Below are 12,992 nucleotides of genomic sequence, written 5' to 3' on the forward strand. Positions count from 1 at the left end.
GAACACCCACCTGTCTAATTCTCCACTGTGAACACCATCTTTTCTAATTCCCCCTGTGAACACCCTCCTGTCGAATTCGACCTGTGAACACCCTCCAGTCTAATTCCCCCTATGAACACCCTCCAATCTAATTCCCCCTGTGAACACACTCCTATCTAATTCCCGCTGTGATCACCCTCCAGTATATTGCCCCCTGTGATCTCCCTCCAGTCTAATGCCCCCTGTGATCACCCTCCAGTCGAATTCACCCTGTGAACACACTCCTGTCTAATTCCCCCCGGTGAACACCCTCCTGTCTAATTCCCCCTGTGAACACCCTCCAGTCTAATTCCCCCTATGAACACCTTGCTATCTAATTACCCCTGTGAACACCCTCCTGTCTAATTCTCCCCTGTGAACACCCACCTGTCTAATACCCACTGTGAGCACCCTCCAGTCTAATTCCCCCTGTGAACACCCTCCTTTCTAATTCCCCCTGTGAACACCCTCCTTTCGAATTCCCCCTTTGAACACCCTCCACTCAGTTCCACCTATGAACACCCTCCACCTAATTCCTCTATGAACACTCTCCTGTCTAACTCCCGCTGTGATCACCCTCCATTCTAATGCCCCCCGTTATCACGCTCCAGTCGAATGCCCCCTGTGATCACCCTCCAGTCTAATTCACCCTGTGAACACTGTCAAGTCCAATTCCCCCTGTGAACAACCTCCTGTCTAATTCCCGCTGTGAACACCCTCCTGTCTAATTACCCCTTATGAACACCTTCCTATCTAATTCCCCCTGTGAACACCCAGCTGTCTAATTCCCCCCAGTGAACACCCTCCTTTCTAATAACCGCTGTGAACACCCTCCTGCCTAATTCTCCCTGTGAACACCATCCTTTCTAACTCCCTCTGTGAACACCCACCTGTCTAATACCGCCTGTGATCACCCTCCAGTCGAATTACCCCTGTGAACACCCTCCAGTCGAATTCCCCCTGTGAACACCCTCCTGTCTAATTCCCCCCTGTGAACACCCTCCTTTCTAATTGCCGCTGTGAAAACCCTCCTGTTTAATTCCCCCTGTGAGCACCCTCCAGTCTAATTCCCCCTGTGAACACCCTCCTGTCTAAATCAATCTGCGGACTCCCACCTCTCTGATAACCCCTGTGAACACCCTCCTGTCAACTTCCCCCTGTGTACACCCTCCAGTCCAATTCCCCCCAGTGATCACCCTCCAATCTAATTACCCATGTGAACACCCTACTTTCTAATTCCCCTTGTGAACACCCTCCTACCTCATACCCACTGTGAACACCCTCCTGTATAATTCCCCCCTCTGAACACCCTCCTAATTAATTCCCCCTGTGAACACCCTCTGGTCTAATTCCCCGCCTGTTAACACCCTCCTTTCTAATTCCCCCTGTGATCACCCTCCAGTCTAATGCCCCCTGTGATCACCCTCCAGTCTAATTCCCCCTGTGAGCACCCTCCAGTCTTATTCCCCCTGTGAACACCCTCCTGTCAATTCAATCCATGGACACCCACCTCTCGGATACCCCCTGTGAACACCCTCCTGTCTAATTCACCCTGTGAACACCCTCCGGTCTAATTCCCCCTGTGATCACCCACCAGTCTAATTATCCCCGTGAACACTCTACTGTCCAATTCCCCCTGTGAACTCTCTCCTGTCTCATACCAACTGTGAACACCCTCCTGTCTAATTCCCCCCTATGAACACCCTCTTATTTAATTCCCCCTGTGAACACCCTCCGGTCTAATTCCCGCCTGTGAACAACCTCCTTTCTAATGCCCCCTGTGAACAGCCTGCAGTCTACTTCCCCCTATGAACACCCTCCTATCTAAATCCCCCTGTGATCACCCACCTGTCTAATTCCCGCTGTGATCACCCTCCAGTCTAATGCCCCCTGTGATCACCCTCCAGTCTAATGCACCCTGTGATCACCCTCCAGTCTAATTCCCCCTGTGAAAACCATCCTGTCTAATTCCCGCTGTGATCACCCTCCATTCAGATGCCCCCTGTGATCACCCTCCAGTCTCATGCCCGCTGTGATCACCCTCCAGTCTAATTCCCCCTTTGAACATCATCCTATCTAATTCCCCCTATGAACACCCTCCAGTCCAATACCCCTGTGATCACCCTCCAGTCTAATTCCCCCGATGAACACGCTCCTGTCTAATTCCGCCTCGGTTGCAGTGTCTTTTTCTGAAGCAGCGATTGTGCGAGCGAGGTGTCAGCTGGGAAGGTGCTTTTCAAATTAAAATAACTTACCTTTTGTTTCGGCAGACACGGGGATTGCTGGGTAACTAAACCTATATATTCGGGCAGTAGCTAAACGTGAAACACTACAAGTGTAGTGTCTCCCACCCATCCTCCTCCTCTCGCCAAAAAAAAGGACTCTTGTGCGGAATGTTTGGTTAGGTAAGGTTTTCTTTTTTTAAATCTCTGTTGTCAATTTAGTGCGGAGGGGATGGAAGCGAGGGCAGTTGCATGCTCCTCTTGCAGGATGTGGGAGGTAAGGGTCACCACTTGTTTCCCTGCTGACTTCACCTGTGAGAAGTGCACCCAATTCCAGCGCCTCGCAGACCGCGTTAGGGAACTGGAGCTGGAGCTGGATGAACTTTGGATCATTCAGGATGCTGAGGGGGTGATAGAGAGCAGTTATAGGGAAGTAGTGACACCTAGGTTACAGGATAAAGGTAGCTGGGTGAGCGCCAGTGGAGGGAAAGGGAATAGGCGCACAGTGCAGAGATCCCCTGTGGCTGTTCCCCTCAATAATACTTATACCATTTTGGATACGGTTGAGGGGGACGACGTCCCAGGGGAAAGCCACAGAGGCCAGGTCTCTGGCACTGAGCCTGGCTCAGTGGCTCAGAAGGGCAGCGTGGAGAATCGGAGAGCGATAGTGATAGGAGATTCAATGGTTAGAGGAACAGACAGGAGATTCTGTGGTCGCGAACGAGACTCCCGGATGGTATGTTGCCTCCCGGGTGCCAGGGTCAGAGATGTCTCGGATCGAGTCGAGAGGATTCCTAAGGGGGAGGGGGAGCAGTCAGAGGTCGTGGTACACATCGGGACCAATGACATAGCTAGCAAAAGGGATGAGGACCTGAAAAGCGAAACGAGGAAGTTAGGTTGGAAGCTGAAAGGCAGGACGAGCTGAGTAGTAATCTCAGGATTGCTACCGGTGCCACGTGCTAGTGAGGCTAGAAACAGGGAGCGAGTGCAGCTGAATATGTGGCTCGAGAACTGGTGTCGGAGGGAGGGATTCAGATATGTGGATCATTGGGATACCTTCTGGGGAAGGTGGGACCTGTACAAGAAGGACGGGTTGCATCTGAACTGAAGGGGCACCAATATCCTGGGCGGGAGGTTTGCTCGAGCTCTTCGGGAGGGTTTAAACTAGTTTGGCAGGGAGATGGGAACCGGAGCCACGGATCAGTGGATGGGGTAGCTGTTGAACAGGCAGATACAGAGTGCAGAGAGTCTGCGAGGAGGGTTAGACAGTTGACAGGGCAAAGTTGCAGCCAGTATGATGGGTTGAAGTGTGTCTATTTTAACGCAAGAAGTGTCAGGAATAAGGGTGATGAATTTAGAACATGGATCAATACTTGGAGCTTCGATGTTGTGGCCACTACGGAGACGTGGATATCACAGGGGCAGGAATGGATGTTGGATGTTCCAGGGTTTAGATGTTTCAAAATGAATAGGGAGGGAGGTAAAAGAGGTGGGGGAGTGGCATTGTTAATCAGGGATAGTATCACAGCTGCAGAAAGGGAGGTCGTCGAGGAGGGTTTGTCTACTGAGTCATTATGGGTGGAAGTCAGAAACAGGAAAGGAGCAGTCACTTTGTTGGAAGTTTTCTACAGACCCACCAATAGCAGCAGAGACATGGAGGAACAGATTGGGAGGCAGATTTTGGAAAGGATCAGAAGTAACAGGGTTGTTGTCATGGGTGACTTCAAGTTCCCTAATATTGATTGGAACCTCCTTAGTGCAAATAGTTTGGATGGAGCAGTTTTTGTCAGGTGTGCCCAGGAAGTTTTCCTGACTCAATATGTGGCTAGGCGACTAGAGGGGAGGCTATTTTGGACTTGGTGCTGGCAACGAACCAGGCCAGATGGCAGATCTCTCGGTGGGAGAACATTTCTGTGATAGTGATCACAACTCCCTGACCGTTATTACAGTCATGTAGAGGGATAGGAGCAGACGGGATGGGAAAATATTTAATTGGGGGAGGGGGAATTACAATACTATTAGGCACGAACTGGGGAGCATAAATTGGGAACAGATGTTCTCAGGGAAATGCACAACAGAAATGTGGAGGTTGTTTAGGGAGCACTTGCTGCGACTGATGGAGTGGTTTGTCCCGATGAGGCAAGGAAGGGATGGGAGGGTGAAGGAACCTTGGATGATAAGAGATGTGGAACAGCTAGTCAAGAGGAAGAAGGAAGCTTACTTAAGGTTGCGGAAGCAAGGATCAGACAGGGCTCTGGATGGTTACAAGGAAGCCAGGAAGGAACTGAAGAATGGAATTAGGAGAGCTAGAAGGGGACATGAAAAAATATTGGCGGGTAGGATTAAGGAAAATCCCAAGGCGTTCTACATCTATGAGAGGAACAAGAGGAAGACCAGAGTGAGGGTAGGGCCGATCAGGGATAGTGGAGGGAACTTGTACCTGGAGTCGGAGGAGGTAGGCGAGGTCCTAAATGAATATTTAGCTTCAGTATTCACTAGTGAGAGGAACCTGGTCGTTTGTGAGGACAGCGTGGAACAGGCTGATATGCTTGAACAGGTTGAGGTTAATAGGGAGGATGCGCTGAAAATTTAGAATGATATGAGGACAGATAAGTCCCCGGGGACAGACGGGATATAGCCAAGGATATTACGGGAAGCGAGGGAAGAGATTGCTGCTCCTTTGGCGATGATCTTTGCGTCTTCACTGTCCACTGGAGTAGTACCGGATAATTGGAGGGTGGCAAATGTTGTTCCCTTGTTCACAAAAGGGAATAGGGATAAGCCTGGGAATTATAGAACAGTCAGTCTTACGTCGGTAGTGGGCAAATTATTGGAGAGGATTCTGAGAGACAGGATTTATGATTAATTATGAAAGAATGGTTTGATTAGAGACAGTCAGCATGGCTTTGTGAGGGGCAGGTCATGCCTCACAAGCCTTATTGAATTTCTGAAGATGTGACAAAACACATTGATGAAGGAAGAGCAGTGGATGTGGTGTATATCGATTTTAGCAAGGCGTTTGATAAGGTTCCCCATGGTAGGCTCATTCAGAAAGTAAGGAGGCATGGGATACTGGGACAGTTGGCTGTCTGGATACAAAATTGGCTGGCCCATAGAAGTTAGAGAGTGGTAGTAGATGGAAAGTATTCAGCATGGAGCTCTGTGACCAGTGGTGTTCCACAAGGATCTGTTCTGGGACCTCTGCTCTTTGTGATTTTTATAAATGACTTGGATGAGGAAGTGGAAGGCTGGGTTAGCAAGTTTGCCGATGACACGAAGGGTGCTGGAGTTGTGGATAGTGTGGAAGGCTGTTGTAGGTTGCAACGGGACATTGACAGGATGCAGAGCTGGGCTGAGAAGTGGCAGATGGAGTTCAACCTGGAATAGTGCAAAGTGATTCATTTTGGAAGTCCGAATTTGGATGCGGAATACAGGCTTAAAGACAGGATTCTTGGTACTGTGGAGGAACAGAGGGATCTTGGGGTCCATGTCCATAGATCGCTCAAAGTTGCCACCCAAGTTGATAGGGTTGTTAAGAAGGCGTATGGTGTGTTGGCTTTCATTAACAGGGGGATTGAGTTTAAGAGCCGTGAGGTTATGCTGCAGCTCTATGAGGCCCTGGTTCGACCACACTTGGAATATTGTGTTCAGTTCTGGTCGCCTCATTATAGGAAGGATGTGGATGATTTAGAGAGGGTGCACAGGAGATTTACCAGGATGCTGCCCGGACTGGAGGGCATGTCCTACGAAGAAAGATTGAGGGAGCTAGGGCTTTTCTCATTGGAGCGAAGAAGGATGAGAGGTGACTTGATAGAGGGGTACAAGATGATGAGATGCATCGGTAGAGTGGATAGTCAGAGACATTTTCCCAGGGTGGAAAGGGCTATCACCAAGGGGCATAATTTGAAGGTAATTGGAGGAAGGTTTCGGGGAGAGGTCAGAGGTAGGTTCTTTCCACAGAGAGTGGTGGGTGCGTGGAATGCACTGCCAGCGGTGGTAGTAGAAGCAGATACATTAGGGGCATTTAAGCGACTGTTGGATAGGTACATGGATGATTGTAGAATGAAGGGTTGGTAGGTACTTAGATCTTCGAGTCCGTTAAATGTTCGGCACAACATCGTGGGCTGAAGGGCCTGTACTGTGCTGTACTGTTCTATGTTCTATGTTCTGTTCCTCAAGTGCTTCATCTGTTCCTAGCCTTCCAGCCCTTTCAAATGTTTACTTTTTCTTTTTGACTTGGCTCACAATATCCCGTGTTATCCAAGCTTCCCAAAACTTTCCAAACTTGTCTTTCTTCCTCACAGGAACATGCTGGTCCTGGATTCTAATCAGCTGACGTTTGAAAGACTCCCACATGTCAGAGAGAGAAGGAGAGAGAGAAAAACAAATGAAGAGGGAGATCGTGAATGGAAGAGAGGCAGGGAGTCAGAAACAGGTATTGAGAAAGATCCCAGACAAAGAGAGAGATGCAGAGACTGAAAGATGTCGAGGGGCAGATATACAAAGTATGATCTGCTTACAGAATAGAGAGGGGTGTGTCGGGGAGAACCGGGGGGGTGGGGGGCTGGTGGGGTGGGGAGGCGGGGCGGAGATTTGGAGATAATCTTGCTGGAAAGGAGATGTGGGACTGAATGAGAGAGAAATAGACAGAGAGATAGATAAAGATGCAGAGAGTCGCAAAAAGTGAATGAAAACGGAAACTTGTGAGACTCTAAAGAGAGGCAGATATATAAAGGATGTTGAGAGATACAGAGAAAGGGATTTAAAGATTTGAAGAAACAGAGATATGAACATGGAGGGAAGGGACAGAGAACAAATTACAGCAAGAGATGCAGGTAAGGAAATCTATGGGATTGCATTGACTGTTCTGGAGCAGCGCTTCACAAACTATTTGCTTCGGTGCCCGCTCCAGCCCCCTCCCTTGTGGTAAAAAGCCTCTCCCCACAAAATACAAAATAAAAATACTGTGGATGCTGGAAATCGGAAATAAAAACCCTGCTGGAAATACTGAGCATTTCCAACACTTTGTTTTTATATCAACACCGAAAACACACGCACTTCTTTTCAGTATCCAAAAATAAATTAGACAATAACACATATGTATTTATTATTATTCTTGTTAAAGCTCTTTTCTGAGAATTCCACATGCCAAAAGATTCTGCCTGTGCATCATCAAAGCTGCAGCTTCCAAAATGTCTCTCCTTGGGAATAAGAGAAAAAAAATTGATTAAAACAAAGCAAAGTATTTTTCAACATAATACAAAGACAACAGGAACCCAGGGCTCTTTTTCTCACTCACTGACATAAAACAATCTCTCAGTGACTCCCCATCTTACAATCACATCACCCGATGCAGAGCCAGAGAATGGGAAGTTATTGTAAATGTGTGAGAGGGTTTTAGGAGCTGAGTACATGCCCAAGGTCCTGTTAATCCAGATGACAGAGCCAGGTCTGAGCAGAGACATGACAAGGGGCTGCTTCCTGATAACTTTTCACTCCAACCGCATTGTGAACAACATTGCTAGAATTTACAGAGAGACATTCGCAGTGAGTAGCTCCATTCAGTTCACAGAAACTGTGAAATTCTTTCTTTAAACTGAGATGTATGTGCCAAAACTGAATCACTGTCCCAGCATTAAGTATAACTAAAAATCAAGACACCCTCAAGGGTGGGAGATGTGCCTGGAGACGGGGTGCGGTCGGAGGGGGAACTTCTTTACAGGGGCTGGGAGCAGGGCAGTGCCAACCCCTGCAAACCCGCCCCCTACCACGCAGAGCCTGTGTGCTTGCCTCTGTGTTTACCCTATTATTTCCAGCTGCCTCTCTCTTTCTCCCTCCCTTCATTTCCCTGTGTGCCTCTCTACATCTGTTTCTACCTCATTGTAAAACACTCAAACAATGGTGACACCCATCCCCTCTCCCGTCGAAGGATAGAGAGAGAAATCCACATTCCGATCCCTGAAAATCTGAATTCAAGTAGCCCCCAGTTGTTACACATCACTGTCAAATTCTGCCAACAGCCTAAAACAACTGCATTGTTCAGGAATGTTAGAAAGCCTTTACAAACCTTCTCATTTCAGTTATTTAATTCCTGATTCACAGAAGCATTTGACAATCAATGATTTAATTTATAAAGTGGTCGTCACTGTAGCAATGTTGAAAATGCTGCAGGCCATTTAGGCACAGCATGATCCGACAAGCAGTAGTGCGATAACAGCCGGCTACCTCTCCTCTTCGCCTCTGATTCCCTCCATGTTTCCCTCTCTCTTTTGCGACTCTCTCCACTCTCAGGACCTCACTCTCAATTCAAATGGCTGATGCACATTTCATTTAAGCCTCAAATTCATGGCACTTCCCACAACACCAGCATTATTCGGGAATTATACCTGCTTCAAGCTCAGGACTTTGATTCCATGTCTTCAGGAAAGCTTTACACACAATGAATTCACTTCTAAAATGTAGTCACTGTTACAATGCAGGGAATTCTGCGCACAGCAAGATCCCACGGGGAGCTGTGATAGTCTACAGATAATCTATTTTTAGTGATGTCATTAAAATATAACCGTGTTGACTCCACTCAGATTCTACATCAAACCTCGGCGGCAGGAGCAGCCCCCAGTCAAGCTGATTAAAAGACAAGAACATTTTTAAACAAAATAACACAGCAAGAGCCCAGGATTTTCCCTAAGTTACACAGACAGTCTCTCAGCAACACCCAAACATAGCAAATCACAGTTATAAGCCAGAGACGAAAAGGTTTGCGACAGCAACCTCCAGCTCTGTGTGCGTGTGTGTCTGTTTGTATCTGTACCTCTCTCCCAGTCTCTGTATCTCTCTCCCTGCCTCTATCACTCTCCCTGCCTCTATCTCTTTCCCTGTCTCTGCATCACTCTCTCTTCCTATCTCATTCGCCCCTGTGTCTCCCTCTATCTCTCTGTCCAGATCTCTGTTTTTTCCCTCTTTCTCATATGTAATCTTGATTGAAAGGAGCTATGAAATATTTACATCACACCATTTAAAACAACAACAATTCACATTGTTGTGCGTGTTTTTAGCTACTAAAGATTTAAATCGAGAGACAGAGGGAAAGAAAGCTTGAGAAAGACAGAGAGAGAAATCTAAAGTCAGAGCATCAGTAAAATGAAGTGAACTACATCGGGAGCATTTGACATTAAATTGATTGATTGTTGAAGTGCTCGTCACTATTGCAAAGTCGGAAACACTGCAGGCCAATTGTACACAGCAGGATCCCACAAGAACAGTTTCATATTATACAGATACTCTGTTTATTGATGTTAGTTGAAGGATCCCAGAGAGAACATTCCTACAGTTTGAAAATCTCAAACACCCCTTTCCCTGTCTTTCGCCTGCTCCCTCCTCCCCTTACACATCCGTTCCTTTTCCTCTCGATCTCCAATTTAGACTGGATTGAAACGTCCTCTGAAGTGTTTCTATCACTGTTTAAAATAACCAAAGATCACATTGTCCGCTGCCATGTGTTTACATTTTCATTGTGTGATTATTTGAGCAGCTCCATCTTTAATCCTGGCCGCTGCCTGAACGTCGCTGACTGTGACGTTTTAGTTGAACACTGCAATTGCACATGTGCTAGTGCAGCGCCATCCAGTCGTTGCGTTGTCAGCAAACGCAGCCTACATTTAATAACCGAGTCTCCACATCGACCAATGCCAGCCTCACTCTTCATCTGTCTCTTTCTGCTCATCTCTCATTACCAGCGGCAACCTTTCTCTGCTCTCTTTCACACTCTTCCCATCCTGAAAGCAAGAGAGAGAGATTGAGACAGTGAACAGAGGGAGATAGAGAGAGAAAAGGGCAGATATGGACTTGGGAAGTGAGTAACAGAGAGAAGAAATAGTGTTTATAGAGAGCAGAAGAGAGGGGAAGAGAGAAATAGAGATGGAGAGAGATTACCAGCAGGAGAGATTACCAGAGATTACCTCGCTCTCCATGTCTATCACTCATTTACTATTTGTTACCACCTCCATCTATTTTTCTCCCTCTTCCCCGATGCTTCATACTCCATCACTCTCATATGTCTGTGTGTACTGGAGTAAAGGATTACATCAAATTGGTGGTGAGGGCGGTGCGGAATGGTTAAGCAGTAGGGCGTGATGCACAGTCAAATATAGAACAGAAACAGAGTCAGTCTTGAAGGCAAAGCAAATATAGACCTGTTAAGGCACAAGTGAGTAATGGAAGGATGGATTGCATCTATGTTAATGAAAGGAATCTTACTCGTAAGGCAGATGAATTGAGGGCATTGATTAAAACTTGGGAATATGATGTTATTGCGATCACAGAGACATGGTTGACGGAACGGCTGGACTGGCAGCTCAATATCTCAGGGTATAAATCTCCGGGCGTGACAGTGGAGGGTGTAATAAAGGAGGTGGCATAGCACTGTTGATAAAGGAGTCAATTACTGCAGTATGGAGGCATGATATCTGAGAAGTTTCCTCAAATGAGGCCATATGGGAAGAAATAGAAACAAAACGTGAAGGCTTAGTTAGGACGCTTGAGAGTTGCAAGCTAGCCAGGAAGGATATAAAGGGAGAGCTAAGAAGAGCAAGGAGAGGACACGAGAAGTCATTGGCGGATAGGATCAAGGAACAGTGGCGCAGTGGTTAGCACCGCAGCCTCACAGCTCCAGGGACCCGGGTTCGATTCCGGTACTGCCTGTGTGGAGTTTGCAAGTTCTCCCTGTGTCTGCGTGGGTTTTCTCCGGGTGCTCCGGTTTCCTCCCACAAGCCAAAAGACTTGCAGGTTGATAGGTAAATTGGCCATTATAAATTGTCACTAGTATAGGTAGGTGGTAGGGAAATATAGGGACAGGTGGGGATGTTTGGTAGGAATATGGGATTAGTGTAGGATTAGTATAAATGGGTGGTTGATGTTCGGCACAGACTCGGTGGGCCGAAGGGCCTGTTTCAGTGCTGTATCTCTAATCTAATCTAAAAACCCTAAGGCTTTCTATAGGTATATCAGGAATAAAAGAATGACTGGAGTTAGATTAGGGCCAATCAAGGATAGTAGTGGGAAGTTGTGTGTGGAATCAGAGGAGATAGGGGAAGCGTTAAATGAATATTTTTCGTCAGTATTTACAGTAGAGAAAGAAAATATTGTCGAGGAGAATACTGAGATTCAGACTACTAGGCTAGATGGGATTGAGGTTCACAAGGAGGAGGTGTTAGCAATTTTGGAAAGTGTGAAAATAGATAAGTCCCCTGGGCCAGATGGGATTTGTCCTAGGATTCTCTGGGAAGCTAGGGAGGAGATTGCAGAGCCTTTGTCCTTGATCTTTATGTCGTCATTGTCGACAGGAATAGTGGCGGAAGACTGGAAGATAGCAAATGTTGTCCCCTTGTTCAAGAAGGGGAGTAGAGACAGCCCTGGTAATTATAGACCTGTGAGCCTTACTTTGGTTGTGGGTAAAATGTTGGAAAAGGTTATAAGAGATAGGATTTATAATCACCTTGAAAAGAATAAGTTCTTTAGCGATAGTCAGCACGGTTTTGTGAAGGGTAGGTCGTGCCTCACAAACCTTATTGAGTTTTTCGAGAAGGTGACCAAGCAGGTGGATAAGGGTAAAGCCGTGGATGTGGTGCATATGGATTTCAGTAAGGCGTTTGATAAGGTTCCTCACGGTACGCTATTGCATAAAATATGGAAGTATGGGGTTGAAGGCGATTTAGAGCTTTGGATCAGAAATTGGCCAGCTGAAAGAAGACAGAGGGTGGTGGTTGATGGCAAATGTTCATCTTGGAGTTTAGTTACTAGTGGTGTACCGCAAGGATCTGTTTTGGGGCCACTGCTGTTTGTCAATTTTATAAATGACCTGGATGAGGGTGTAGAAGGGTGGGTTAGTAAATTTGTGGATGACACGAAGGTCAGTGGAGTTGTGGATAGTGCCGAAGGATGTTGTAGGGTACAGAGGGACATAGATAGGCTGCAGAGCTGGGCTGAGAGATGGCAAATGGAGTTCAATGCGGAAAAGTGTGAGGTGATTCACTTTGGAAGGAGTAACAGGAATGCGAGTACTGGGCTAATGGGAAGATTCTTGGTAGTGTAGATGAGCAGAGAGATCTTGGTGTCCAGGTACAGAAATCCCTGAAAGTTGCCACCCAGGTTAATAGGCCTGTTAAGAAGGCATATGGTGTGTTAGCTTTTATTAGTAGGGGGATCGAACTTCGGAGCCACGAGGTCATGCTGCAGCTGTACAAAACTCTGGTGAGGCCGCACCTGGAGTATTGCGTGCAGTTCTGGTCACCGCATTATTGGAAGGATGTGGAAGCTTTGGAAAGGGTGCTGAGGAGATTTACTAGGATGTTGCCTGGGATGGAGGGAAGGTCTTACGAGGAAAGGCTGAGGGACTTGAGGTTGTTTTCGTTAGAGAGAAGGAGGAGGAGAGGTGACTTAATAGAGACATATAAGATAATCAGAGGGTTAGATAGGGTGGATAGTGAGAGTCCTTTTCTTCGGATGGTGATGGCAAACACGAGGGGACATAGCTTTAAGTTGAGGGGTGATAGATATAGGGCAGATGTCAGAGGTAGTTTCTTTACTCAGAGAGCAGTAGGGACGTGGAACGCCCTGCCTGCAACAGTAGTGGACTCGCCAACTTTAAGGGCATTTAAGTGGTCATTGGATAGACATATGGATGAAAATGGAATAATTTAGGTCAGATGGTTTCACAGGTCGGCGCAACATCGAGGGCCGAAGGGCCTGCACTGC

This window comes from Heterodontus francisci, unplaced genomic scaffold (genome assembly GCF_036365525.1).
Source record: "Heterodontus francisci isolate sHetFra1 unplaced genomic scaffold, sHetFra1.hap1 HAP1_SCAFFOLD_85, whole genome shotgun sequence".
NCBI classification, from domain to species: Eukaryota; Metazoa; Chordata; class Chondrichthyes; order Heterodontiformes; family Heterodontidae; genus Heterodontus; species Heterodontus francisci.